The sequence below is a fragment of the Leiobunum rupestre genome, chromosome 1, assembly GCF_980474605.1.
Source record: "Leiobunum rupestre chromosome 1, qqLeiRupe1.1.hap1, whole genome shotgun sequence".
Taxonomy (NCBI): domain Eukaryota; kingdom Metazoa; phylum Arthropoda; class Arachnida; order Opiliones; family Sclerosomatidae; genus Leiobunum; species Leiobunum rupestre.
Genome location: NC_143384.1, coordinates 23,150,298 through 23,173,710, shown reverse-complemented (window position 1 = coordinate 23,173,710; position 23,413 = coordinate 23,150,298). Strand labels below are relative to the sequence as shown.

At 42.7% G+C, this 23,413-nt stretch overlaps 52 non-coding genes across 52 annotated transcripts; all 52 read right to left on the bottom strand.

Annotated features, from left to right (window-relative positions):
- Positions 1-55: 55 nt before the first annotated feature.
- TRNAL-UAA (transfer RNA leucine (anticodon UAA)) lies at positions 56-138 on the bottom strand. Its single transcript has one exon. It is a non-coding gene; the product is annotated as a tRNA-Leu (tRNA).
- Positions 139-653: 515 nt separating this feature from the next.
- On the bottom strand, positions 654-736 carry TRNAL-UAA (transfer RNA leucine (anticodon UAA)). The gene has a single exon. It is a non-coding gene; the product is annotated as a tRNA-Leu (tRNA).
- Positions 737-852: 116 nt separating this feature from the next.
- TRNAL-UAA (transfer RNA leucine (anticodon UAA)) lies at positions 853-935 on the bottom strand. The gene has a single exon. It is a non-coding gene; the product is annotated as a tRNA-Leu (tRNA).
- A 117-nt stretch (positions 936-1,052) lies between these two features.
- TRNAL-UAA (transfer RNA leucine (anticodon UAA)) lies at positions 1,053-1,135 on the bottom strand. The gene has a single exon. It is a non-coding gene; the product is annotated as a tRNA-Leu (tRNA).
- A 316-nt stretch (positions 1,136-1,451) lies between these two features.
- On the bottom strand, positions 1,452-1,534 carry TRNAL-UAA (transfer RNA leucine (anticodon UAA)). Its single transcript has one exon. It is a non-coding gene; the product is annotated as a tRNA-Leu (tRNA).
- Positions 1,535-1,652: 118 nt separating this feature from the next.
- Positions 1,653-1,735, bottom strand: TRNAL-UAA (transfer RNA leucine (anticodon UAA)). The gene has a single exon. It is a non-coding gene; the product is annotated as a tRNA-Leu (tRNA).
- A 116-nt stretch (positions 1,736-1,851) lies between these two features.
- TRNAL-UAA (transfer RNA leucine (anticodon UAA)) lies at positions 1,852-1,934 on the bottom strand. The gene has a single exon. It is a non-coding gene; the product is annotated as a tRNA-Leu (tRNA).
- A 116-nt stretch (positions 1,935-2,050) lies between these two features.
- TRNAL-UAA (transfer RNA leucine (anticodon UAA)) lies at positions 2,051-2,133 on the bottom strand. Its single transcript has one exon. It is a non-coding gene; the product is annotated as a tRNA-Leu (tRNA).
- Positions 2,134-2,250: 117 nt separating this feature from the next.
- Positions 2,251-2,333, bottom strand: TRNAL-UAA (transfer RNA leucine (anticodon UAA)). Its single transcript has one exon. It is a non-coding gene; the product is annotated as a tRNA-Leu (tRNA).
- Positions 2,334-2,847: 514 nt separating this feature from the next.
- On the bottom strand, positions 2,848-2,930 carry TRNAL-UAA (transfer RNA leucine (anticodon UAA)). The gene has a single exon. It is a non-coding gene; the product is annotated as a tRNA-Leu (tRNA).
- A 116-nt stretch (positions 2,931-3,046) lies between these two features.
- Positions 3,047-3,129, bottom strand: TRNAL-UAA (transfer RNA leucine (anticodon UAA)). Its single transcript has one exon. It is a non-coding gene; the product is annotated as a tRNA-Leu (tRNA).
- Positions 3,130-3,246: 117 nt separating this feature from the next.
- On the bottom strand, positions 3,247-3,329 carry TRNAL-UAA (transfer RNA leucine (anticodon UAA)). Its single transcript has one exon. It is a non-coding gene; the product is annotated as a tRNA-Leu (tRNA).
- Positions 3,330-3,645: 316 nt separating this feature from the next.
- TRNAL-UAA (transfer RNA leucine (anticodon UAA)) lies at positions 3,646-3,728 on the bottom strand. Its single transcript has one exon. It is a non-coding gene; the product is annotated as a tRNA-Leu (tRNA).
- Positions 3,729-3,846: 118 nt separating this feature from the next.
- TRNAL-UAA (transfer RNA leucine (anticodon UAA)) lies at positions 3,847-3,929 on the bottom strand. Its single transcript has one exon. It is a non-coding gene; the product is annotated as a tRNA-Leu (tRNA).
- Positions 3,930-4,045: 116 nt separating this feature from the next.
- On the bottom strand, positions 4,046-4,128 carry TRNAL-UAA (transfer RNA leucine (anticodon UAA)). Its single transcript has one exon. It is a non-coding gene; the product is annotated as a tRNA-Leu (tRNA).
- A 316-nt stretch (positions 4,129-4,444) lies between these two features.
- TRNAL-UAA (transfer RNA leucine (anticodon UAA)) lies at positions 4,445-4,527 on the bottom strand. Its single transcript has one exon. It is a non-coding gene; the product is annotated as a tRNA-Leu (tRNA).
- A 118-nt stretch (positions 4,528-4,645) lies between these two features.
- Positions 4,646-4,728, bottom strand: TRNAL-UAA (transfer RNA leucine (anticodon UAA)). Its single transcript has one exon. It is a non-coding gene; the product is annotated as a tRNA-Leu (tRNA).
- Positions 4,729-4,844: 116 nt separating this feature from the next.
- TRNAL-UAA (transfer RNA leucine (anticodon UAA)) lies at positions 4,845-4,927 on the bottom strand. The gene has a single exon. It is a non-coding gene; the product is annotated as a tRNA-Leu (tRNA).
- A 116-nt stretch (positions 4,928-5,043) lies between these two features.
- TRNAL-UAA (transfer RNA leucine (anticodon UAA)) lies at positions 5,044-5,126 on the bottom strand. Its single transcript has one exon. It is a non-coding gene; the product is annotated as a tRNA-Leu (tRNA).
- A 116-nt stretch (positions 5,127-5,242) lies between these two features.
- TRNAL-UAA (transfer RNA leucine (anticodon UAA)) lies at positions 5,243-5,325 on the bottom strand. The gene has a single exon. It is a non-coding gene; the product is annotated as a tRNA-Leu (tRNA).
- Positions 5,326-5,440: 115 nt separating this feature from the next.
- Positions 5,441-5,523, bottom strand: TRNAL-UAA (transfer RNA leucine (anticodon UAA)). The gene has a single exon. It is a non-coding gene; the product is annotated as a tRNA-Leu (tRNA).
- Positions 5,524-6,837: 1,314 nt separating this feature from the next.
- On the bottom strand, positions 6,838-6,920 carry TRNAL-UAA (transfer RNA leucine (anticodon UAA)). Its single transcript has one exon. It is a non-coding gene; the product is annotated as a tRNA-Leu (tRNA).
- Positions 6,921-7,037: 117 nt separating this feature from the next.
- TRNAL-UAA (transfer RNA leucine (anticodon UAA)) lies at positions 7,038-7,120 on the bottom strand. Its single transcript has one exon. It is a non-coding gene; the product is annotated as a tRNA-Leu (tRNA).
- A 709-nt stretch (positions 7,121-7,829) lies between these two features.
- Positions 7,830-7,912, bottom strand: TRNAL-UAA (transfer RNA leucine (anticodon UAA)). Its single transcript has one exon. It is a non-coding gene; the product is annotated as a tRNA-Leu (tRNA).
- A 117-nt stretch (positions 7,913-8,029) lies between these two features.
- TRNAL-UAA (transfer RNA leucine (anticodon UAA)) lies at positions 8,030-8,112 on the bottom strand. The gene has a single exon. It is a non-coding gene; the product is annotated as a tRNA-Leu (tRNA).
- A 709-nt stretch (positions 8,113-8,821) lies between these two features.
- On the bottom strand, positions 8,822-8,904 carry TRNAL-UAA (transfer RNA leucine (anticodon UAA)). The gene has a single exon. It is a non-coding gene; the product is annotated as a tRNA-Leu (tRNA).
- Positions 8,905-9,020: 116 nt separating this feature from the next.
- On the bottom strand, positions 9,021-9,103 carry TRNAL-UAA (transfer RNA leucine (anticodon UAA)). The gene has a single exon. It is a non-coding gene; the product is annotated as a tRNA-Leu (tRNA).
- A 314-nt stretch (positions 9,104-9,417) lies between these two features.
- On the bottom strand, positions 9,418-9,500 carry TRNAL-UAA (transfer RNA leucine (anticodon UAA)). Its single transcript has one exon. It is a non-coding gene; the product is annotated as a tRNA-Leu (tRNA).
- A 516-nt stretch (positions 9,501-10,016) lies between these two features.
- On the bottom strand, positions 10,017-10,099 carry TRNAL-UAA (transfer RNA leucine (anticodon UAA)). Its single transcript has one exon. It is a non-coding gene; the product is annotated as a tRNA-Leu (tRNA).
- A 115-nt stretch (positions 10,100-10,214) lies between these two features.
- On the bottom strand, positions 10,215-10,297 carry TRNAL-UAA (transfer RNA leucine (anticodon UAA)). The gene has a single exon. It is a non-coding gene; the product is annotated as a tRNA-Leu (tRNA).
- A 117-nt stretch (positions 10,298-10,414) lies between these two features.
- Positions 10,415-10,497, bottom strand: TRNAL-UAA (transfer RNA leucine (anticodon UAA)). The gene has a single exon. It is a non-coding gene; the product is annotated as a tRNA-Leu (tRNA).
- Positions 10,498-10,812: 315 nt separating this feature from the next.
- Positions 10,813-10,895, bottom strand: TRNAL-UAA (transfer RNA leucine (anticodon UAA)). The gene has a single exon. It is a non-coding gene; the product is annotated as a tRNA-Leu (tRNA).
- A 314-nt stretch (positions 10,896-11,209) lies between these two features.
- Positions 11,210-11,292, bottom strand: TRNAL-UAA (transfer RNA leucine (anticodon UAA)). The gene has a single exon. It is a non-coding gene; the product is annotated as a tRNA-Leu (tRNA).
- A 516-nt stretch (positions 11,293-11,808) lies between these two features.
- TRNAL-UAA (transfer RNA leucine (anticodon UAA)) lies at positions 11,809-11,891 on the bottom strand. The gene has a single exon. It is a non-coding gene; the product is annotated as a tRNA-Leu (tRNA).
- A 114-nt stretch (positions 11,892-12,005) lies between these two features.
- Positions 12,006-12,088, bottom strand: TRNAL-UAA (transfer RNA leucine (anticodon UAA)). The gene has a single exon. It is a non-coding gene; the product is annotated as a tRNA-Leu (tRNA).
- A 117-nt stretch (positions 12,089-12,205) lies between these two features.
- Positions 12,206-12,288, bottom strand: TRNAL-UAA (transfer RNA leucine (anticodon UAA)). The gene has a single exon. It is a non-coding gene; the product is annotated as a tRNA-Leu (tRNA).
- A 316-nt stretch (positions 12,289-12,604) lies between these two features.
- On the bottom strand, positions 12,605-12,687 carry TRNAL-UAA (transfer RNA leucine (anticodon UAA)). The gene has a single exon. It is a non-coding gene; the product is annotated as a tRNA-Leu (tRNA).
- A 116-nt stretch (positions 12,688-12,803) lies between these two features.
- TRNAL-UAA (transfer RNA leucine (anticodon UAA)) lies at positions 12,804-12,886 on the bottom strand. Its single transcript has one exon. It is a non-coding gene; the product is annotated as a tRNA-Leu (tRNA).
- Positions 12,887-18,480: 5,594 nt separating this feature from the next.
- On the bottom strand, positions 18,481-18,563 carry TRNAL-UAA (transfer RNA leucine (anticodon UAA)). Its single transcript has one exon. It is a non-coding gene; the product is annotated as a tRNA-Leu (tRNA).
- A 116-nt stretch (positions 18,564-18,679) lies between these two features.
- Positions 18,680-18,762, bottom strand: TRNAL-UAA (transfer RNA leucine (anticodon UAA)). The gene has a single exon. It is a non-coding gene; the product is annotated as a tRNA-Leu (tRNA).
- Positions 18,763-19,079: 317 nt separating this feature from the next.
- Positions 19,080-19,162, bottom strand: TRNAL-UAA (transfer RNA leucine (anticodon UAA)). Its single transcript has one exon. It is a non-coding gene; the product is annotated as a tRNA-Leu (tRNA).
- Positions 19,163-19,278: 116 nt separating this feature from the next.
- On the bottom strand, positions 19,279-19,361 carry TRNAL-UAA (transfer RNA leucine (anticodon UAA)). Its single transcript has one exon. It is a non-coding gene; the product is annotated as a tRNA-Leu (tRNA).
- Positions 19,362-19,878: 517 nt separating this feature from the next.
- Positions 19,879-19,961, bottom strand: TRNAL-UAA (transfer RNA leucine (anticodon UAA)). Its single transcript has one exon. It is a non-coding gene; the product is annotated as a tRNA-Leu (tRNA).
- A 117-nt stretch (positions 19,962-20,078) lies between these two features.
- Positions 20,079-20,161, bottom strand: TRNAL-UAA (transfer RNA leucine (anticodon UAA)). Its single transcript has one exon. It is a non-coding gene; the product is annotated as a tRNA-Leu (tRNA).
- Positions 20,162-20,477: 316 nt separating this feature from the next.
- Positions 20,478-20,560, bottom strand: TRNAL-UAA (transfer RNA leucine (anticodon UAA)). The gene has a single exon. It is a non-coding gene; the product is annotated as a tRNA-Leu (tRNA).
- A 316-nt stretch (positions 20,561-20,876) lies between these two features.
- TRNAL-UAA (transfer RNA leucine (anticodon UAA)) lies at positions 20,877-20,959 on the bottom strand. The gene has a single exon. It is a non-coding gene; the product is annotated as a tRNA-Leu (tRNA).
- Positions 20,960-21,276: 317 nt separating this feature from the next.
- Positions 21,277-21,359, bottom strand: TRNAL-UAA (transfer RNA leucine (anticodon UAA)). Its single transcript has one exon. It is a non-coding gene; the product is annotated as a tRNA-Leu (tRNA).
- A 115-nt stretch (positions 21,360-21,474) lies between these two features.
- On the bottom strand, positions 21,475-21,557 carry TRNAL-UAA (transfer RNA leucine (anticodon UAA)). The gene has a single exon. It is a non-coding gene; the product is annotated as a tRNA-Leu (tRNA).
- Positions 21,558-21,874: 317 nt separating this feature from the next.
- On the bottom strand, positions 21,875-21,957 carry TRNAL-UAA (transfer RNA leucine (anticodon UAA)). The gene has a single exon. It is a non-coding gene; the product is annotated as a tRNA-Leu (tRNA).
- Positions 21,958-22,073: 116 nt separating this feature from the next.
- Positions 22,074-22,156, bottom strand: TRNAL-UAA (transfer RNA leucine (anticodon UAA)). Its single transcript has one exon. It is a non-coding gene; the product is annotated as a tRNA-Leu (tRNA).
- A 117-nt stretch (positions 22,157-22,273) lies between these two features.
- TRNAL-UAA (transfer RNA leucine (anticodon UAA)) lies at positions 22,274-22,356 on the bottom strand. The gene has a single exon. It is a non-coding gene; the product is annotated as a tRNA-Leu (tRNA).
- A 315-nt stretch (positions 22,357-22,671) lies between these two features.
- On the bottom strand, positions 22,672-22,754 carry TRNAL-UAA (transfer RNA leucine (anticodon UAA)). The gene has a single exon. It is a non-coding gene; the product is annotated as a tRNA-Leu (tRNA).
- Between the last annotated feature and the right edge of the window lie 659 nt (positions 22,755-23,413).

Here is a 23,413-nt window from a genome sequence, read left to right as displayed (position 1 = left end):
TCTCCTCGACAAAACGGAATGAGTTTCTTTGCGGAAGAAATGAAAGGAAATAATTTGTCAGAAGTGGGGTTCGAACCCACGCCCTCTTTCGAGGATCAGAGCTTAAATCTGACGCCTTAACCGCTCGGCCATCCTGACTGCGGAAATAAGTTATTTTTCCAGAATAGGATTTTTTTTTGAGAGATTAAATTAACAGTCTCTCTCCTCGAAAAAACGGATTGAGTTTCTTTACGGAAAAAATAAAAGGAATGAGTTTGTTAGAAGTGGGGTTCGAACCCACGCCCTCTTTCGAGGATCTGAGCTTAAATCTGACGCCTTAACCGCTCGGCCATCATGACTGCGGAAATTAGTTATTTTTCAGAAAACGAACTTTTTTACAAAGATTAAATTCGCAGTCTCTCTCCTCGAAAAAACGGATTGAGTTTCTTTGCGGAAGAAATGAAAGGAAAGATTTTGTAAGAAGTGGGTTTCCAACCCACGCCCTCTTTCGAGAATCAGAGCTTAAATCTGACGCCTTAACCGCTCGGCCATAATGACTGCGGAAATTAGTTATTTTTCCAGAATACGAACTTTTTTGAGAGATTAAATTCACAGTCTCTCTCCTCGAAAAAACGGATTGAGTTTCTTTACGGAAGAAATGAATGGAATGAAGTTGTTAGAAGTGGGATTCGAACCCACGCCCTCTTTCGAGGATCAGAGCTTAAATCTGACGCCTTAACCGCTCGGCCATCCTGACTGCGGAGATAAGTTATTTTTCCAGAATACGAACTTTTTTGAGAGATTAAATTAACAGTCTCTCTCCTCGAAAAAAGGGATTGAGTTTCTTTACGGAAGAAATGAAAGGAATGAATTTGTTAGAAGTGGGGTTCGAACCCACGCCCTCTTTCGAGGATCAGAGCTTAAATCTGACGCCTTAACCGCTCGGCCATCCTGACTGCGGAAATTAGTTATTTTTCCAGAATACGAAGTTTTTTTTAAAGATCAAATTCGCAGTCTCTCTCCTCGACAAAACGGAATGAGTTTCTTTGCGGAAGAAATGAAAGGAAATAATTTGTCAGAAGTGGGGTTCGAACCCACGCCCTCTTTCGAGGATCAGAGCTTAAATCTGACGCCTTAACCGCTCGGCCATCCTGACTGCGGAAGTAAGTTATTTTTCCAGAATACGAACTTTTTTGAGAGATTAAATTCACAGTCTCTCTCCTCGAAAAAACGGATTGAGTTTCTTTACGGAAGAAATGAAAGGAATGAAATTGTTAGAAGTGGGGTTCGAACCCACGCCCTCTTTCCAGGATCAGAGCTTAAATCTGACGCCTTAACCGCTCGGCCAACCGAACTGCGGAAATTAGTTATTTTTCAGAATACGAACTTTTTTTACAAAGATTAAATTCGCAGTCTCTCTCCTCGAAAAAACGGATAGGGTTTCTTTGCGGAAGAAATGATAAGAAAGAATTTGTCAGAAGTGGAGTTCGAACCCACGCCCTCTTTCGAGGATCAGAGCTTAAATCTGACGCCTTAACCGCTCGGCCATCCTGACTGCGGAAATTAGTTATTTTTCCAGAATACGAACTTTTTTTTTAAAGATCAAATTCGCAGTCTCTCTCCTCGACAAAACGGAATGAGTTTCTTTGCGGAAGAAATGAAAGGAAATAATTTGTCAGAAGTGGGGTTCGAACCCACGCCCTCTTTCGAGGATCAGAGCTTAAATCTGACGCCTTAACCGCTCGGCCATCCTGACTGCGGAACTTAGTTATTTTTCCAGAATACGAACTTTTTTGAGAGATTAAATTCACAGTCTCTCTCCTCGAAAAAACGGATTGAGTTTCTTTACGGAAGAAATGAATGGAATGAATTTGTTAGAAGTGGGATTCGAACCCACGCCCTCTTCCGAGGATCAGAGCTTAAATCTGACGCCTTAACCGCTCGGCCATCCTGACTGCGGAAATAAGTTATTTTTCCAGAATACGAACTTTTTTGAGAGATTAAATTAACAGTCTCTCTCCTCGAAAAAACGGATAGGGTTTCTTTGCGGAAGAAATGAAAAGAAAGAATTTGTCAGAAGTGGGGTTCGAACCCACGCCCTCTTTCGAGGATCAGAGCTTAAATCTGACGCCTTAACCGCTCGGCCATCCTGACTGCGTAAATTAGTTATTTTTCCAGAATACGAACTTTTTTTTAAAGATCAAATTCGCAGTCTCTCTCCTCGACAAAACGGAATGAGTTTCTTTGCGGAAGAAATGAAAGGAAATAATTTGTCAGAAGTGGGGTTCGAACCCACGCCCTCTTTCGAGGATCAGAGCTTAAATCTGACGCCTTAACCGCTCGGCCATCCTGACTGCGGAAATAAGTTATTTTTCCAGAATAGGATTTTTTTTGAGAGATTAAATTAACAGTCTCTCTCCTCGAAAAAACGGATTGAGTTTCTTTACGGAAAAAATAAAAGGAATGATTTTGTTAGAAGTGGGGTTCGAACCCACGCCCTCTTTCGAGGATCTGAGCTTAAATCTGACGCCTTAACCGCTCGGCCATCATGACTGCGGAAATTAGTTATTTTTCAGAAAACGAACTTTTTTACAAAGATTAAATTCGCAGTCTCTCTCCTCGAAAAAACGGATTGAGTTTCTTTGCGGAAGAAATGAAAGGAAAGATTTTGTAAGAAGTGGGTTTCGAACCCACGCCCTCTTTCGAGAATCAGAGCTTAAATCTGACGCCTTAACCGCTCGGCCATAATGACTGCGGAAATTAGTTATTTTTCCAGAATACGAACTTTTTTGAGAGATTAAATTCACAGTCTCTCTCCTCGAAAAAACGGATTGAGTTTCTTTACGGAAGAAATGAATGGAATGAAGTTGTTAGAAGTGGGATTCGAACCCACGCCCTCTTTCGAGGATCAGAGCTTAAATCTGACGCCTTAACCGCTCGGCCATCCTGACTGCGGAGATAAGTTATTTTTCCAGAATACGAACTTTTTTGAGAGATTAAATTAACAGTCTCTCTCCTCGAAAAAAGGGATTGAGTTTCTTTACGGAAGAAATGAAAGGAATGAATTTGTTAGAAGTGGGGTTCGAACCCACGCCCTCTTTCGAGGATCAGAGCTTAAATCTGACGCCTTAACCGCTCGGCCATCCTGACTGCGGAAATTAGTTATTTTTCCAGAATACGAAGTTTTTTTTAAAGATCAAATTCGCAGTCTCTCTCCTCGACAAAACGGAATGAGTTTCTTTGCGGAAGAAATGAAAGGAAATAATTTGTCAGAAGTGGGGTTCGAACCCACGCCCTCTTTCGAGGATCAGAGCTTAAATCTGACGCCTTAACCGCTCGGCCATCCTGACTGCGGAAGTAAGTTATTTTTCCAGAATACGAACTTTTTTGAGAGATTAAATTCACAGTCTCTCTCCTCGAAAAAACGGATTGAGTTTCTTTACGGAAGAAATGAAAGGAATGAAATTGTTAGAAGTGGGGTTCGAACCCACGCCCTCTTTCCAGGATCAGAGCTTAAATCTGACGCCTTAACCGCTCGGCCAACCGAACTGCGGAAATTAGTTATTTTTCAGAATACGAACTTTTTTTACAAAGATTAAATTCGCAGTCTCTCTCCTCGAAAAAACGGATAGGGTTTCTTTGCGGAAGAAATGATAAGAAAGAATTTGTCAGAAGTGGAGTTCGAACCCACGCCCTCTTTCGAGGATCAGAGCTTAAATCTGACGCCTTAACCGCTCGGCCATCCTGACTGCGGAAATTAGTTATTTTTCCAGAATACGAACTTTTTTTTTAAAGATCAAATTCGCAGTCTCTCTCCTCGACAAAACGGAATGAGTTTCTTTGCGGAAGAAATGAAAGGAAATAATTTGTCAGAAGTGGGGTTCGAACCCACGCCCTCTTTCGAGGATCAGAGCTTAAATCTGACGCCTTAACCGCTCGGCCATCCTGACTGCGGAACTTAGTTATTTTTCCAGAATACGAACTTTTTTGAGAGATTAAATTCACAGTCTCTCTCCTCGAAAAAACGGATTGAGTTTCTTTACGGAAGAAATGAATGGAATGAATTTGTTAGAAGTGGGATTCGAACCCACGCCCTCTTCCGAGGATCAGAGCTTAAATCTGACGCCTTAACCGCTCGGCCATCCTGACTGCGGAAGTAAGTTATTTTTCCAGAATACGAACTTTTTTGAGAGATTAAATTCACAGTCTCTCTCCTCGAAAAAACGGATTGAGTTTCTTTACGGAAGAAATGAAAGGAATGAAATTGTTAGAAGTGGGGTTCGAACCCACGCCCTCTTTCCAGGATCAGAGCTTAAATCTGACGCCTTAACCGCTCGGCCAACCGAACTGCGGAAATTAGTTATTTTTCAGAATACGAACTTTTTTTACAAAGATTAAATTCGCAGTCTCTCTCCTCGAAAAAACGGATAGGGTTTCTTTGCGGAAGAAATGATAAGAAAGAATTTGTCAGAAGTGGAGTTCGAACCCACGCCCTCTTTCGAGGATCAGAGCTTAAATCTGACGCCTTAACCGCTCGGCCATCCTGACTGCGGAAATTAGTTATTTTTCCAGAATACGAACTTTTTTTTTAAAGATCAAATTCGCAGTCTCTCTCCTCGACAAAACGGAATGAGTTTCTTTGCGGAAGAAATGAAAGGAAATAATTTGTCAGAAGTGGGGTTCGAACCCACGCCCTCTTTCGAGGATCAGAGCTTAAATCTGACGCCTTAACCGCTCGGCCATCCTGACTGCGGAACTTAGTTATTTTTCCAGAATACGAACTTTTTTGAGAGATTAAATTCACAGTCTCTCTCCTCGAAAAAACGGATTGAGTTTCTTTACGGAAGAAATGAATAAAATGAATTTGTTAGAAGTGGGATTCGAACCCACGCCCTCTTTCGAGGATCAGATCTTAAATCTGACGCCTTTACCGCTCGGCCATCCTGACGGCGGAAATTAGTTATTTTTCAGAATACGAACTTTTTTAGAAAGATTAAATTCGCAGTCTCTCTCCTCGAAAAAACGGATAGGGTTTCTTTGCGGAAGAAATGAAAAGAAAGAATTTGTCAGAAGTGGGGTTCGAACCCACGCCCTCTTACGAGGAACAGAGCTTAAATCTGACGCCTTAACCGCTCGGCCATCCTGACTGCGGAAATAAGTTATTTTTCCAGAATACGAACTTTTTTGAGAGATTAAATTCACAGTCTCTCTCCTCGAAAAAACGGATAGGGTTTCTTTGCGGAAGAAATGAAAAGAAAGAATTTGTCAGAAGTGGGGTTCGAACCCACGCCCTCTTTCGAGGATAAGAGCTTAAATCTGACGCCTTAACCGCTCGGCCATCCTGACTGCGGAAAATAGTTATTTTTCCTGAATACGAACTTTTTTGAGAGATTAAATTCGCAGTCTCTCTCCTCGAAAAAACGGATTGAGTTTCTTTGCGGAAGAAATGAACGAATGAATTTGTCAGAAGTGGGGTTCGAACCCACGCCCTCTTTCGAGGATCAGAGCTTAAATCTGACGCCTTAACCGCTCGGCCATCCTGACTGCGGAAATAAGTTATTTTTCCAGAATACGAACTTTTTTGAGAGATTAAATTCACAGTCTCTCTCCTCGAAAAAACGGATTGAGTTTCTTTACGGAAGAAATGAAAGGAATGAATTTGTTAGAAGTGGGGTTCGAACCCACGCCCTCTTTCCAGGATCAGAGCTTAAATCTGACGCCTTAACCGCTCGGCCAACCTGACTGCGGAAGTTAGTTATTTTTCAGAATACGAACTTTTTTTACAAAGATTAAATTCGCAGTCTCTCTCCTCGAAAAAACGGATAGGGTTTCTTTGCGGAAGAAATGAAAGGAATGAATTTGTTAGAAGTGGGGTTCGAACCCACGCCCTCTTTCCAGGATCAGAGCTTAAATCTGACGCCTTAACCGCTCGGCCAAACTGACTGCGGAAGTTAGTTATTTTTCAGAATACGAACTTTTTTTACAAAGATTAAATTCGCAGTCTCTCTCCTCGAAAAAACGGATTGAGTTTCTTTACGGAAGAAATGAAAGGAATGAATTTGTTAGAAGTGGGGTTCGAACCCACGCCCTCTTTCCAGGATCAGAGCTTAAATTTGTTGCCTTAACCGCTCGGCCATCCTGACTGCGGATAGTAGTTATTTTTCAGAAAACGAACTTTTTTTAGAAAGATTAAATTCGCAGTCTCTCTCCTCGAAAAAGCGGATAGGGTTTCTTTGCGGAAGAAATGAAAAGAAAGAATTTGTCAGAAGTGGGGTCGAACCCACGCCCTCTTTCGAAGATCAGAGCTTAAATCTGACGCCTTAACCGCTCGGCCATCCTGACTGCGGAAATTAGTTATTTTTCCAGAATACGAACTTTTTTTTAAAGATCAAATTCGCAGTCTCTCTCCTCTACAAAACGGATTGAGTTTCTTTGCGGAAGAAATGAAAGGAAAGATTTTGTAAGAAGTGGGTTTCGAACCCACGCCCTCTTTCGAGAATCAGAGCTTAAATCTGACGCCTTAACCGCTCGGCCATCCTGACTGCGCAAATTAGTTATTTTTCCAGAATACGAACTTTTTTGAGAGATTAAATTCACAGTCTCTCTCCTCGAAGAAACGGATTGAGTTTCTTTACGGAAGAAATGAATGGAAGGAATTTGTTAGAAGTGGCATTCGAACCCACGCCCTCTTTCGAGGATCAGAGCTTAAATCTGACGCCTTAACCGCTCGGCCATCCTGACTGGGGAAATTAGTTATTTTTCAGAATACGAACTTTTTTTAGAAAGATTAAATTCGCAGTCTCTCTCCTCGAAAAAACGGATAGGGTTTCTTTGCGGAAGAAATGAAAAGAAAGAATTTGTCAGAAGTGGGGTTCGAACCCACGCCCTCTTTCGAGGATCAGAGCTTAAATCTGACGCCTTAACCGCTCGGCCATCCTGACTGCGGAAATTAGTTATTTTTCCAGAATACGAACTTTTTTTTAAAGATCAAATTCGCAGTCTCTCTCCTCGACAAAACGGAATGAGTTTCTTTGCGGAAGAAATGAAAGGAAATAATCTGTTAGAAGTGGGGTTCGAACCCACGCCCTCTTTCCAGGATCAGAGCTTAAATCTGACGCCTTAACCGCTCGGCCATCCTGACTGCGGAAATAAGTTATTTTTCCAGAATACGAACTTTTTTGAGAGATTAAATTCACAGTCTCTCTCCTCGAAAAAACGGATAGGGTTTCTTTGCGGAAGAAATGAAAGAATTTGCAGAATTGGGGTTCGAACACACGCCCTCTTTCGAGGATCAGAGCTTAAATCTGACGCCTTAACCGCTCGGCCATCCTGATTGCGTAAACAAGTTATTTTGCAGAATACGAACTTTTTTAGAAAGATTAAATTCGAAGTCTCTCTACTCGACAAAACGGTTTGAGTTTCTTTGCGGAAGAAATGAAAGGAAATAATTTGTCAGAAGTGGGGTTCGAACCAACGCCCTCTTTCGAGGATCAGAGCTTAAATCTGACGCCTAAACCGCTCGGCCATCCTGACTGCGAAAATTAGTTATTTTTCAGAATACGAACTTTTTTTAGAAAGATTAAATTCGCAGTCTCTCTCCTCGAAAAAACGGATACGGTTTCTTTGCGGAAGAAATGACAAGAAAGAATTTGTCAGTAGTGAGGTTCGAACCCACGCCCTCTTTCGAGGATCAGAGCTTAAATCTGACGCCTTAACCGCTCGGCCATCCTGACTGCGGAAATTAGTTATTTTTCAGAATACGAACTTTTTTTAGAAAGATTAAATTCGCAGTCTCTCTCCTCGAAAAAACGGATAGGGTTTCTTTGCGGAAGAAATGAATAGAAAGAATTTGTCAGAAGTGGGGTTCGAACCCACGCCCTCTTTCGAGGATCAGAGCTTAAATCTGACGCCTTAACCGCTCGGCCATCCTGACTGCGGAAATTAGTTATTTTCCAGAATACGAACTTTTTTTAGAAGGATTAAATTCGCAGTCTCTCTCCTCGAAAAAACGGTCTGAGTTTCTTTGCGGAAGAAATGAAAGGAAATAATTTGTAAGAAGTGGGGTTCGAACCCACGCCCTCTTTCGAGAATCAGAGCTTAAATCTGACGCCTTAACCGCTCGGCTATCCTGACTGCGGAAATTAGTTATTTTTCCAGAATACGAACTTTTTTGAGAGATTAAATTCACAGTCTCTCTCCTCGAAAAAACGGATAGGGTTTCTTTGCGGAAGAAATGAAAGAATTTGCAGAATTGGGGTTCGAACACACGCCCTCTTTCGAGGATCAGAGCTTAAATCTGACGCCTTAACCGCTCGGCCATCCTGATTGCGTAAACAAGTTATTTTACAGAATACGAACTTTTTTAGAAAGATTAAATTCGAAGTCTCTCTACTCGACAAAACGGTTTGAGTTTCTTTGCGGAAGAAATGAAAGGAAATAATTTGTCAGAAGTGGGGTTCGAACCAACGCCCTCTTTCGAGGATCAGAGCTTAAATCTGACGCCTAAACCGCTGGGGCCATCCTGACTGCGGAAATTAGTTATTTTTCAGAATACGAACTTTTTTTAGAAAGATTAAATTCGCAGTCTCTCTCCTCGAAAAAACGGATACGGTTTCTTTGCGGAAGAAATGACAAGAAAGAATTTGTCAGTAGTGAGGTTCGAACCCACGCCCGCTTTCGAGGATCAGAGCTTAAATCTGACGCCTTAACCGCTCGGCCATCCTGACTGAGGAAAATAGTTATTTTTCCTGAATACGAACTTTTTTGAGAGATTAAATTCGCAGTCTCTCTCCTCGAAAAAACGGATTGAGTTTCTTTGCGGAAGAAATGAAAAGAAAGAATTTGTCAGAAGTGGGGTTCGAACCCACGCTATCTTTCGAGGATCAGAGCTTAAATCTGACGCCTTAACCGCTCGGCCATCCTGACTGCGAAAATTAATTATTTTTCCAGAATACGAAATATTTTGAGAGATTAAATTCGCAGTCTCTCTCCTCGAAAAAACGGATAGGGTTTCTTTGCGGAAGAAATGAAAAGAAAGAATTTGTCAGAAGTGGGGTTCGAACACACGCCCTCTTTCGAGGATCAGAGCTTAAATCTGACGCCTTAACCGCTCGGCCATCCTGACTGCGGAAATTAGTTATTTTTCCAGAATACGAACTTTTTTGAGAGATTAAATTCACAGTCTCTCTCCTCGAAAAAACGGATTGAGTTTCTTTGCGGAAGAAATGAAAAGAATGAATTTGTCAGATGTGGGGTTCGAACCCACGCCCTCTTTCGAGGAACAGAGCTTAAATCTGACGCCTTAACCGCTCGGCCATCCTGACTGCGGAATTAGTTATTTTTCCAGAATACGAACTTTTTTGAGAGATTAAATTCACAGTCTCTCTCCTCGAAAAAACGGATTGAGTTTCTTTACGGAAGAAATGAAAGGAATGAATTTGTTAGAAGTGGGGTTCAAACCCACGCCCTCATTCGAGGATCAGAGCTTAAATCTGACGCCTTAACCGCTCGGCCATCCTGACTGCGGAAATTAGTTTTTTTTTAGAATACGAATTTTTTTACAAAGATTAAATTCGCAGTCTCTCTCCTCGAAAAAACGGATTGAGTTTCTTTGCGGAAGAAATGAAAGGAAAGATTTTGTAAGAAGTGGGTTTCAAACCCACGCCCTCTTTCGAGAATCAGAGCTTAAATCTGACGCCTTAACCGCTCGGCCATCCTGATTGCGTAAACAAAATATTTTCCAGAATACGAACTTTTTTAGAAAGATTAAATTCGAAGTCTCTCTACTCGACAAAACGGTTTGAGTTTTTTTGCGGAAGAAATGAAAGGAAATAATTTGTCAGAAGTGGGGTTCGAACCAACGCCCTCTTTCGAGGATCAGAGCTTTAATCTGTTGCCTAAACCGCTCGGCCATCCTGACTGCGGAAATTAGTTTTTTTTTCAGAATACGAACTTTTTTTAGAAAGATTAAATTCGCAGTCTCTCTCCTCGAAAAAACGGATAGGGTTTCTTTGCGGAAGAAATGAAAAGAAAGAATTTGTCAGAAGTGGGGTTCGAACCCACGCCCTCTTGTGAGGATCAGAGCTTAAATCTGACGCCTTAACCGCTCGGCCATCCTGACTGCGGAAAATTGTTATTTTTCCTGAATACGAACTTTTTTGAGAGATTAAATTCGCAGTCTCTCTCCTCGAAAAAACGGATTGAGTTTCTTTGCGGAAGAAATGAACGAATGAATTTGTCAGAAGTGGGGTTCGAACCCACGCCCTCTTTCGAGGATCAGAGCTTAAATCTGACGCCTTAACCGCTCGGCCATCCTGACTGCGGAAATTAGTTATTTTTCAGAATACGAACTTTTTTTAGAAAGATTAAATTCGCAGTCTCTCTCCTCGAAAATACGGATAGGAATTCTTTGCGGAAGAAATGAATAGAAAGAATTTGTCAGAAGTGGGGTTCGAACCCACGCCCTCTTTCGAGGATCAGAGCTTAAATCTGACGCCTTAACCGCTCGGCCATCCTGACTGCGGAAATTAGTTATTTTTCCAGAATACGAACTTTTTTGAGAGATTAAATTCACAGTCTCTCTCCTCGAAATACGGTTTGAGTTTCTTTACGGAAGAAATGAAAGGAACGAATTTGATAGAAGTGGGATTCGGACCCACGCCCTCTTTCGAGGATCAGAGCTTAAATCTGACGCCTAAACCGCTCGGCTATCCTGACTGCGGAAATTAGTTATTTTTCAGAATACGAACTTTTTTTAGAAAGATTAAATTCGCAGTCTCTCTCCTCGAAAACACGGATAGGGTTTCTTTGCGGAAGAAATGAAAAGAAAGAATTTGTCAGAAGTGGGGTTCGAACCCACGCCCTCTTTCGAGGATCAGAGCTTAAATCTGACGCCTTAACCGCTCGGCCATCCTGACTGCGTAAATTAGTTATTTTTCCAGAATACGAACTTTTTTGAGAGATTAAATTCACAGTCTCTCTCCTCGAAAAAACGGATTGAGTTTCTTTGCGGAAGAAATGAAAGGAATGAATTTGTCAGATGTGGGGTACGAACCCACGCCCTCTTTCGAGGATCAGAGCTTAAATCTGACGCCGTAACCGCTCGGCCATCCTGACTGCGGAATTAGTTATTTTTCCAGAATACGAACTTTTTTGAGAGATTAAATTCACAGTCTCTCTCCTCGAAAAAACGGATTGAGTTTCTTTACGGAAGAAATGAAAGGAATGAATTTGTTAGAAGTGGGGTTCAAACCCACGCCCTCATTCGAGGATCAGAGCTTAAATCTGACGCCTTAACCGCTCGGCCATCCTGACTGCGGAAATTAGTTATTTTTTAGAATACGAATTTTTTTACAAAGATTAAATTCGCAGTCTCTCTCCTCGAAAAAACGGATTGAGTTTCTTTGCGGAAGAAATGAAAGGAAAGATTTTGTAAGAAGTGGGTTTCAAACCCACGCCCTCTTTCGAGAATCAGAGCTTAAATCTGACGCCTTAACCGCTCGGCCATCCTGATTGCGTAAACAAGTTATTTTCCAGAATACGAACTTTTTTAGAAAGATTAAATTCGAAGTCTCTCTACTCGACAAAACGGTTTGAGTTTTTTTGCGGAAGAAATGAAAGGAAATAATTTGTCAGAAGTGGGGTTCGAACCAACGCCCTCTTTCGAGGATCAGAGCTTAAATCTGACGCCTAAACCGCTCGGCCATCCTGACTGCGGAAATTAGTTTTTTTTTCAGAATACGAACTTTTTTTAGAAAGATTAAATTCGCAGTCTCTCTCCTCGAAAAAACGGATAGGGTTTCTTTGCGGAAGAAATGAAAAGAAAGAATTTGTCAGAAGTGGGGTTCGAACCCACGCCCTCTTGTGAGGATCAGAGCTTAAATCTGACGCCTAAACCGCTCGGCCATCCTGACTGCGGAAAATTGTTATTTTTCCTGAATACGAACTTTTTTGAGAGATTAAATTCGCAGTCTCTCTCCTCGAAAAAACGGATTGAGTTCTTTGCGGAAGAAATGAACGAATGAATTTGTCAGAAGTGGGGTTCGAACCCACGCCCTCTTTCGAGGATCAGAGCTTAAATCTGACGCCTTAACCGCTCGGCCATTCTGACTGCGGAAATTAGTTATTTTTCAGAATACGAACTTTTTTTAGAAAGATTAAATTCGCAGTCTCTCTCCTCGAAAATACGGATAGGAATTCTTTGCGGAAGAAATGAATAGAAAGAATTTGTCAGAAGTGGGGTTCGAACCCACGCCCTCTTTCGAGGATCAGAGCTTAAATCTGACGCCTTAACCGCTCGGCCATCCTGACTGCGGAAATTAGTTATTTTTCCAGAATACGAACATTTTTTGAGAGATTCAATTCACAGTCTCTCTCCTCGAAATACGGTTTGAGTTTCTTTACGGCAGAAGTGAAAGGAACGAATTTGTTAGAAGTGGGATTCGGACCCACGCCCTCTTTCGAGGATCAGAGCTTAAATCTGACGCCTAAACCGCTCGGCTATCCTGACTGCGGAAATTAGTTATTTTTCAGAATACGAACTTTTTTTAGAAAGATTAAATTCGCAGTCTCTCTCCTCGAAAACACGGATAGGGTTTCTTTGCGGAAGAAATGAAAGGAATGAATTTGTCAGAAGTGGGGTTCGAACCCACGCCCTCATTCGAGGATCAGAGCTTAAATCTGACGCCTTAACCGCTCGGCCATCCTGACTGCGGAAATTAGTTATTTTTTAGAATACGAACTTTTTTTTAAAGATCAAATTCGCAGTCTCTCTCCTCGACAAAACGTAATGAGTTTCTTTGCGGAAGAAATGAAAGGAAATAATTTGTCAGAAGTGGGGTTCGAACCCACGCCCTCATTCGAGGATCAGAGCTTAAATCTGACGCCTTAACCGCTCGGCCATCCTGACTGCGGAAATTAGTTATTTTTTAGAATACGAATTTTTTTACAAAGATTAAATTCGCAGTCTCTCTCCTCGAAAAAACGGATTGAGTTTCTTTGCGGAAGAAATGAAAGGAAAGATTTTGTAAGAAGTGGGTTTCAAACCCACGCCCTCTTTCGAGGATCAGAGCTTAAATCTGACGCCTTTTTTTTTTTTTTTTTAAATGGAGTCGCGTTTGGTTTTTTGGAGAGTGCGGTTCGTTTTTCTTTGCTCTCCTCGCCTGCTCGCTAAGCCTTAGTTTCGGTTCTTTCTCTAACATTTTGTTTGTTTAATTTAAAATTTACTAATTCGCGCAGTTTATTTTTCGTTTTTCGTGCCCTCCTGGGTTTTCTTCTGAAATCCAGGATGGATGTTTTAAAACGTTCCATTTTCGTGGAATGCGCCGTGAAAGAAGTTTCGAAGCAAGAAATTTTAACGGCATGTATTTTGGATTACGGGCCTAATACGGTCTCGTCGGTTGTTGCTACGGAGGGTGGCTATTACGTCACCTTCTTACGCGAGGAAGAAGCGGAATTGTGTCTTGATGCTGGGATCGAAGTAGGAGAGACGCGTTTTGATGTGTCTGGGATAGCGAGGAAAACAGTTATTGTCCATATTTATGGTTTACCTGAGTTTGTGAGTGACGAAGCGGTGAAGGAGAAATTGGAAAGCTTACAATGTGAGTTGCGTGGCGAAATTATCTGGACTAAAAATGACGCCGGAATTTATTTTGGAATTCGTTCGGTCAAGGTTCGCCTTGCCGAATGTGTCAGTTCGTTACCGTACGGTCTAAAGATCAAAGACGTTTTAGGTCGGGAGACTTTTTATCAGGTTCGTCACTCCTCTCAGAGTAAAGTTTGTAATGGGTGTCTCTCTTCGAGCCACATGTATAAAGACTGTCCCTCTTTTATCTGTTTTCGTTGTAAGAAGCAAGGTCATGTGGCTCGTTCCTGTCCAACTCGCTCTGAAGTTGTTGAATCCGCGGATACGGTCGCTGATAGGATGGTCGAAGAACAGGATGCGTGCCTGACTACTGATCAGGTTCTTTCAGACAAAGAGTCCTCTCAAGGCATGGTTGCCCAGGGTGGCGACAATGTTGATCGGCCAAAATTTCCCAAGCACGTTACGAAGGACGTTGGTAAGAGATTCTTGACTTCGACGAGTGGCTCGGATGTTGATAAACGCCAGCCTCCTCCTAAGAAGACGAACGTCTACTCTACGGAATCGAATGCCATCGCACCTGCCAAGTTGCCTTCTACGTCCCTGCCAACTGTTGTCACGCCTGTCCCCGGTTCCTTTAATGCCATTAAAAATCGTCTCTCTTAACGTTAATGGTCTTCGGAATGTTAATAAGATGTCGGAAGTGCTTATTTTTATGGACGCGTATGATGTGGTTTTTTTACAAGAGACACACTGGACGAATGAACATGTGAGTACTTTTCGGAAAATTTTTCGCGGCCGCGTTTTTTGGGATAATGACCCTACTACTACTTTTTGCGGCGTAGCGACCTGCTTTCGGGCAGGGCTGGATATTGTTCCTTCGCGAGTTTTTCGAAGCGACTGTGGCCGATTTCTTTCTGTCTCCGCGGTAGTTGACGATGTTCCTATGGATTTCGCGAATATTTATGCTCCGAATGACGCGCCGTCGCGTTCTCTTTTTATGTCTTCGGCGAAGTTGTGGTGTTCGCTTTTACCTCGTCCGATTATAGCGGGGGATTTTAATGATATTTTAAACTCATCTCTCGATCGTCGCCCCGTTTCTAATCTTCGTTCCGCCGTTCCGCCTACGAGTTTTAAGCTTTGGCTTACCAGTCTTGATCTTTATGATCCCTGGAGGGCTTCTCACGCCGATCATTTTGATTATACTCGTTCCGGTTTCGTATTCGGGAACTTTGTCATGTCGCGGATTGACTATTTATTTATTCGCCCAACGGATGCGCATAATTGTTCGCGGAATCTAATCTTGAATGTTCCTTTTTCTGACCACAAGGCCGTGTCTTTCGTCTTTGATCCCAGTGGCGTCCAGCGCGGCCCTGGGGTCTGGGCGTTTAACTCTACGTTACTTCAAGAGGAGCGCTTCCGTACGGGCATCCAGCGTATTGTTGATCGGAGTCGCGACACCGTCGAGTACCGTGTAGATATTTTTCAATGGTACGAAAATCTTAAAGTTTGTATTAAGGATTACGCCATGTTCTACGGCAAAGCTCGCGCTCAGAAGTTGAGAAGTTCTCGCGCTGCTTTATTGGTTCGGATTTCTCACCTCGAGTCTCGCTACGTGTCCGATCCCACTTGTTTGCCGGAGTTGCTGGACGCTAAGCAGGCTTTGGCGGATTTCGATTCTGAGGTGCTTCGTGGCCAGGTCGTACGCGCTAAGACGGATTTTAAAGAATTGGGTGAGCGACCCACGCGCTATTTTCTGCGCCTGGAGACTCATCGTCAGAGTATAAAATCGATTGGTCGTTTAGTGTCTTCATCAGGAGAGGTCTTTCGCGACGGGCGTCTCATCCGTCAGCAAATTTTTGATTTCTATAATGCCCTTTATACTCATGAGCCTATTTGCGAGGCCCAGAGTCGAAGTTTTAGCAATCGGGTCCGGGACCGGGTATCGAAAGCTGATCGTGACGCGGTTGAGTTGCCTGTCACCTGGGAGGAACTCGAGCGGTCCTTGGGGACTATGAAGCCCAATAAGAGTCCGGGACTTGATGGTTTGACGGTGGAGTTTTGGCGGTTTTTTCTTCCGCTTATTAAGGATGACTTTCTTCGCCTAGCCCATATCGCCCGTGACCAGGGTCAAATTCCGCGCAGCATGAAAATAGGTCTTATTATCCTTTTGCCCAAGACTGGGGATTTAACTCTTTTAAAGAACTGGAGGCCTATTACGTTACTCAATACTGATTATAAAATTTTATCCAAAGTTTTTGCTCTCCGAGTAGCGTCGCTTTTGCCGAACATTACGTCATCTACGCAAACGGGTGCGGTTCGTGGTCGGGACCTTTCTACCTCCACGAGACTGTTGTCAGATGTCGCCGAGAACCTCCGCCTTCGCGAAGAGGGTGGCATTATGGTCCAGCTGGACCTTATGAAGGCTTTCGACCGGGTGGCATGGCCATATTTATTTGAGCTCTTAGCGGCCATGGGGTTTGGCCCGTTTTTCTGCAAGTGGATTCAAGCTTTTGTCGCGGGTTCCAGGGCCTGTGTCAAAGTCAATGGTCATTTGACTGATGTCTTTTCGTTAGGGCGGTCGGTTCGCCAAGGGTGTCCGCTTAGCCCTCTGCTATATGTTTTAGCCTCGGAACCTCTGTTTTCCGCGGTCACGTCGCACGAATCCATCCCGCCGGTACGGTTATCCGCGCATTCGGTTTTGCCGACTCTCTTTCAACATATGGATGACACCACGGTTGTAACTTCAACAGCGGCCGCGATCCCCGCGATCTGCGACGTTTTTGCGGATTTCAGTCAAGCCTCCGGAGCGAAATTGAACCCGTCAAAGTGCCACGCGAAATGGCTTGGTCTATATCATGGTCGAGACCCTATCGAGATCAGCGGCGTAACGCTTTCTAGTTCACCTTTGAAAATTCTCGGTATTTGGATAGACTACGATTCTGTGCATTCGGCTCGCCTTCAATGGGAGGAGCGCTACGGCAAGTTCTCTCGGGTCTTACGGTCTTGGAAAGGTCGTACTCTCTCGGTCGTTGGCAAAGTTTTGGTTGTCAATGTGCTCGCTGCATCTATGCTCTGGCATATTTTAAAAACAGTCGATATTTCGCCTTTTTGGCTTCGTCAATTTCGGGAAGCCATTTTGAACTTCATTTGGGGCAATGGCCCTCATCTGGTGCCTATGAGAGTCTTGTTCGGCCAACGCTGATCGGAGGGTTCGGGCTAGTAGACATTTGTACCAAAGTTAAGGCGTTTCGCGTTCGCGAAGCTCTTACGTTGTTTGCAGAGACTACTCCGGTTTTCGCTCGGGATCTTTCGTCGCAGATTCTTAATCTTTATGGCGGCGCCTTGCAATTGGGCCTACACGTTTTCCGGTTATCTATCACTTCTCGTTGCGCCGCTGGTCTTCCGTCTCGGTATGTTTCCATGCTGCTTGCTTGGAGGGATTTTCAGCACATTCATGGCTGGACCTTTCCCGCTCTCTCGAATTTTTTTGGACGAACCGCTTTTTTTAAATCCGCGTCTGTCGTTGCCACATTTCGGTCGTCTTGAGCGTGGGTTTTTCTCGCAAGCGGGTTTTCGGACAGTACGCGATCTGTGTTACGAGTACGTCCCCGGGTTCTTGCCGCCACAGGCGTGTTTAGACGCTACAGCCGATTCATCGCTCGTTTTGCCTCGGTCTCGGGTCTTGCTACTCTACCAAGAACTTATTGATGCAGTTCCTCCGCTTTGGTCCATGAGCATTCAACAAGGGGGGCGTCAATTGCGTCGCCCTCCGGTCGCGCACGAGGTCGGTTTATCGGTTATTGACGTGTCGGGCGAAAAGGTGTCTCTCGCTATCGCAGTGAGGCCCATTTACGCTGCGTTCGCGGAATCATTGTCTATCGAGTCGAGTGGAGAAGAACGCTGGCGTCGCTTTTTCGGCGGCCCTCTTCAACGTATTCGCTGGAAATTCGCGCGATCTAATTTTTTGGGTCCTTCGCTCTCTGCCATAAATTTACGCCTCCTTCATCATGGTTTCACGGTGAAGTCGCGTTTGGTGCACGCTCTAGTGGTACCGGATGATACGTGCATATATTGTCGGATAGACTCAGAGACGGTAGAACATCTCTTCGTAACGTGCCCCGTGGTTTCTCAATTATGGACTTGGCTATTCTGTGATATTTTGGAACTCAATCGTGATTTATATGGCGTTTCTTCGTATACGCGAAATTCTTTCCTTATTTTTGGTTTAATTAATAAAGACTTGCATAACTCTAAAATGTTTTGGACAGTGGTCCAGTTCCTTTGTGCTGTATTGAAAAGAGAAATTTGGTTATACCGGTGTTATTGTTCTTTTAATGATATTCAATTTAATCACTTTTTGTGTCAAAAGAAATTTCATGCAGTTTTAAAACTAGAATGTCGTCATAAGCAACAGAAATAACATTTAGATTTGCCGTCAGAATTAATTTTATACAACATGTTAAACAAAATATTTGAATAGAATGCTTGTTGATTGCTTGTCCTAAATTCTATTTTGTGTTTTATAACCTCCAATCTTTATGATTGTATTGTAATTTTAATACTGTGAATAAATCTGACGCCTTAACCGCTCGGCCATCCTGACTGCGGAAATTAGTTATTTTTCAGAATACGAATTTTTTTACAAAGATTAAATTCGCAGTCTCTCTCCTCGAAAAAACGGATTGAGTTTCTTTGCGGAAGAAATGAAAGGAAAGATTTTGTAAGAAGTGGGTTTCGAACCCACGCCCTCTTTCGAGAATCAGAGCTTAAATCTGACGCCTTAACCGCTCGGCCATCCTGACTGCGGAAATTAGTTATTTTTCAGAATACGAACTTTTTTTAGAAAGATTAAATTCGCAGTCTCTCTCCTCGAAAAAACGGATAGGGTTTCTTTGCGGAAGAAATGAAAAGAAAGAATTTGTCAGAAGTGGGGTTCGAACCCACGCCCTCTTTCGAGGATCAGAGCTTAAATCTGACGCCTTAACCGCTCAGCCATCCTGACTGCGTAAACAAGTTATTTTTCCAGAATACGAACTTTTTTGAGAGATCAAATTCGCAGTCTCTCTCCTCGACAAAACGGTTTGAGTTTCTTTGCGGAAGAAATGAAAGGAAATAATTTGTCAGAAGTGGGGTTCGAACCCACGCCCTCTTTCGAGGATCAGAGCTTAAATCTGACGCCTTAACCGCTCGGCCATCCTGACTGTGGAAATTATTATTTTTCCAGAATACGAACTTTTTTTAGAAAGATGAAATTCGTAGTGTCTCTCCTCGAAAAAACGGATAGGGTTTCTTTGCGGAAGAAATGAAAAGAAAGAATTTGTCAGAAGTTAAGTTCGAACCCACGCCCTCTTTCGAGGATCAGAGCTTAAATCTGACGCCTTAACCGCTCGGCCATCCTGACTACGGAAATTAGTTATTTTTTTGAATACGAACTTTTTTTACAAAGATTAAATTCGCAGTCTCTCTCCTCGAAAAAACGGATAGGGTTTCTTTGCGGAAGAAATGAAAAGAAAGAATTTGTCAGAAGTGGGGTTTGAACCCACGCCCTCTTTCGAGGATCAGAGCTTAAATCTGACGCCTTAACCGCTCAGCCATCCTGACTGCGTAAACAAGTTATTTTTCCAGAATACGAACTTTTTTGAGAGATCAAATTCGCAGTCTCTCTCCTCGACAAAACGGTTTGAGTTTCTTTGCGGAAGAAAAGAAAGGAAAGAATTTGTCAGAAGTGGGGTTCGAACCCACGCCCTCTTTCGAGGATCAGAGCTTAAATCTGACGCCTTAACCGCTCGGCCATCCTGACTGCGGAAATATGTTATTTTTCCAGAATACGAACTTTTTTTAGAAGGATTAAATTCGCAGTCTCTCTCCTCGAAAAAACGGTCTGAGTTTCTTTGCGGAAGAAATGAAAGGAAATAATTTGTAAGAAGTGGGGTTCGAACCCACGCCCTCTTTCGAGAATCAGAGCTTAAATCTGACGCCTTAACCGCTCGACTATCCTGACTGCGAAAATTAATTATTTTTCCAGAATACGAAATATTTTGAGAGATTAAATTCGCAGTCTCTCTCCTCGAAAAAACGGATAGGGTTTCTTTGCGGAAGAAATGAAAAGAAAGAATTTGTCAGAAGTGGGGTTCGAACACACGCCCTCTTTCGAGGATCAGAGCTTAAATCTAACGCCTTAACCGCTCGGCCTTACTGACTGCGTAAATTAGTTATTTTTCCAGAATACGACCTTTTTTTTAAAGATCAAATTCGCAGTATCTCTCCTCGACAAAACGGAATGAGTTTCTTTGCGGAAGAAATGAAAAGAAATAATTTGTCAGAAGTGGGGTTCGAACCCACGCCCTTTTTCGAGAATCAGAGCTTAAATCTGACGCCTTAACCGCTCGGCCATCCTGACTGCGTAAATTAGTTATTTTTCCAGAATACGAACTTTTTTTTAAAGAACAAATTCGCAGTCTCTCTCCTCGACAAAACGGAATGAGTTTCTTTGCGGAAGAAATGAAAGGAAATAATTTGTCAGAAGTGGGGTTCGAACCCACGCTCTCTTTCGAGAATCAGAGCTTAAATCTGACGCCTTAACCGCTCGGCCATCCTGACTGCGGAAATAAGTTATTTTTCCAGAATACGAACTTTTTTGAGAGATTAAATTCACAGTCTCTCTCCTCGAAAAAACGGATTGAGTTTCTTTACGGAAGAAATGAAAGGAATGAATTTGTTAGAAGTGGGGTTCAAACCCACGCCCTCATTCGAGGATCAGAGCTTAAATCTGACGCCTAAACCGCTCGGCCATCCTGACTGCGGAAATCAGTTATTTTTCAGAATACGAACTTTTTTTAGAAAGATTAAATTCGCAGTCTCTCTCCTCGAAAAAACGGATAGGGTTTCTTTGCGGAAGAAATGAAAAGAAAGAATTTGTCAGAAGTGGGGTTCGAACCCACGCCCTCTTTCGAGGATCAGAGCTTAAATCTGACGCCTTAACCGCTCGGCCATCCTGACTGCGGAAATTAGTTATTTTCCAGAATACGAACTTTTTTAGAAAGATTAAATTCGAAGTCTCTCTACTCGACAAAACGGTTTGAGTTTCTTTGCGGAAGAAATGAAAGGAAATCATTTGTCAGAAGTGGGGTTCGAACCAACGCCCTCTTTCGAGGATCAGAGCTTAAATCTGACGCCTAAACCGCTCGGCCATCCTGACTGCGGAAATTAGTTATTTTTCAGAATACGAACTTTTTTTAGAAAGATTAAATTCGCAGTCTCTCTCCTCGAAAAAACGGATAGGGTTTCTTTGCGGAAGAAATGAAAAGAAAGATTTTGTCAGAAGTGGGGTTCGAACCCACGCCCTCTTTCGAGGATCAGAGCTTAAATCTGACGCCTTAACCGCTCGGCCATCCTGACTGCGGAAATTAGTTTTTTTTTCCAGAATACGAACTTTTTTGAGATATTAAATTCACAGTCTCTCTCCTCGAAAAAACGGATTGAGTTTCTTTACGGAAGAAATGAAAGGAACGAATTTGTTAGAAGTGGGATTCGGCCCCACGCCCTCTTTCGAGGATCAGAGCTTAAATCTGACGCCTAAACCGCTCGGCCATCCTGACTGCGGAAATTAGTTATTTTTCAGAATACGAACTTTTTTTAGAAAGATTAAATTCGCAGTCTCTCTCCTCGAAAAAACGGAAAGGGTTTCTTTGCGGAAGAAATGAAAAGAAAGAATTTGTCAGCAGTGGGGTTCGAACCCACGCCCTCTTTCGAGGATCAGAGCTTAAATCTGACGCCTTAACCGCTCGGCCATCCTGACTGCGGAAAATAGTTATTTTTCCTGAATACGAACTTTTTTGAGAGATTAAATTCGCAGTCTCTCTCCTCGAAAAAACGGATTGAGTTTCTTTGCGGAAGAAATGAACGAATGAATTTGTCAGAAGTGGGGTTCGAACCCACGCCCTCTTTCGAGGATCAGAGCTTAAATCTGACGCCTTAACCGCTCGGCCATCCTGACGGCGGAAATATGTTATTTTTCCAGAATACGAACTTTTTTTAGAAGGATTAAATTCGCAGTCTCTCTCCTCGAAAAAACGGTCTGAGTTTCTTTGCGGAAGAAATGAAAGGAAATAATTTGTAAGAAGTGGGGTTCGAACCCACGCCATCTTTCGAGGATCAGAGCTTAAATCTGACGCCTTAACCGCTCGGCCATCCTGACTGCGTAAATTAGTTATTTTTCCAGAATACGAACTTTTTTTTAAAGATCAAATTCGCAGTCTCTCTCCTCGACAAAACGGAATGAGTTTCTTTGCGGAAGAAATAAATGAAATAATTTGTCAGAAGTGGGGTTCGAACCCACGCCCTCTTTCGAGGATCAGAGCTTAAATCCGACGCCTTAACCGCTCGGCCATCCTGACTGCGGAAATAAGTTATTTTTCCAGAATACGAACTTTTTTGAGAGATTAAATTAACAGTCTCTCTCCTCGAAAAAACGGATTGAGTTTCTTTGCGGAAGAAATGAAAAGAAAGAATTTGTCAGAAGTGGGGTTTGAACCCACGCCCTCTTACGAGGATCAGAGCTTAAATCTGACGCCTTAACCGCTCGGCCATCCTGTCTGCGGAAATAAGTTATTTTTCCAGAATACGAACTTTTTTTTAAAGATCAAATTCGCAGTCTCTCTCCTCGACAAAACGGAATGAGTTTCTTTGCGGAAGAAATGAAAGGAAATCATTTGTCAGAAGTGGGGTTCGAACCCACGCCCTCTTTCGAGAATCAGAGCTTAAATCTGACGCCTTAACCGCTCGGCCATCCTGACTGCGGAAATAAGTTATTTTTCCAGAATACGAACTTTTTTGAGAGATTAAATTCACAGTCTCTCTCCTCGAAAAAACGGATTGAGTTTCTTTACGGAAGAAATGAAAGGAATGAATTTGTTAGAAGTGGGGTTCAAACCACGCCCTCATTCGAGGATCAGAGCTTAAATCTGACGCCTAAACCGCTCGGCCATCCTGACTGCGGAAATTAGTTATTTTTCAGAATACGAACTTTTTTTAGAAAGATTAAATTCGCAGTCTCTCTCCTCGAAAAAACGGATAGGGTTTCTTTGCGGAAGAAATGAAAAGAAAGAATTTGTCAGAAGTGGGGTTCGAACCCACGCCCTCTTTCGAGGATCAGAGCTTAAATCTGACGCCTTAACCGCTCGGCCATCCTGACTGCGGAAATTAGTTATTTTTCAGAATACGAATTTTTTTACAAAGATTAAATTCGCAGTCTCTCTCCTCGAAAAAACGGATTGAGTTTCTTTGCTAAAGAAATGAAAGGAAAGATTTTGTAAGAAGTGGGTTTCGAACCCACGCCCTCTTTCGAGAATCAGAGCTTAAATCTGACGCCTTAACCGCTCGGCCATCCTGATTGCGTAAACAAGTTATTTTCCAGAATACGAACTTTTTTAGAAAGATTAAATTCGAAGTCTCTCTACTCGACAAAACGGTTTGAATTTCTTTGCGGAAGAAATGAAAGGAAATCATTTGTCAGAAGTGGGGTTCGAACCAACGCCCTCTTTCGAGGATCAGAGCTTAAATCTGACTCCTTAACCGCTCGGCCATCCTGACTGCGGAAATTAGTTTTTTTTTCCAGAATACGAACTTTTTTGAGAGATTAAATTCACAGTCTCTCTCCTCGAAAAAACGGATTGAGTTTCTTTACGGAAGAAATGAAAGGAATGAATTTGTTAGAAGTGGGGTTCAAACCACGCCCTCATTCGAGGATCAGAGCTTAAATCTGACGCCTAAACCGCTCGGCCATCCTGACTGCGGAAATTAGTTATTTTTCAGAATACGAACTTTTTTTAGAAAGATTAAATTCGCAGTCTC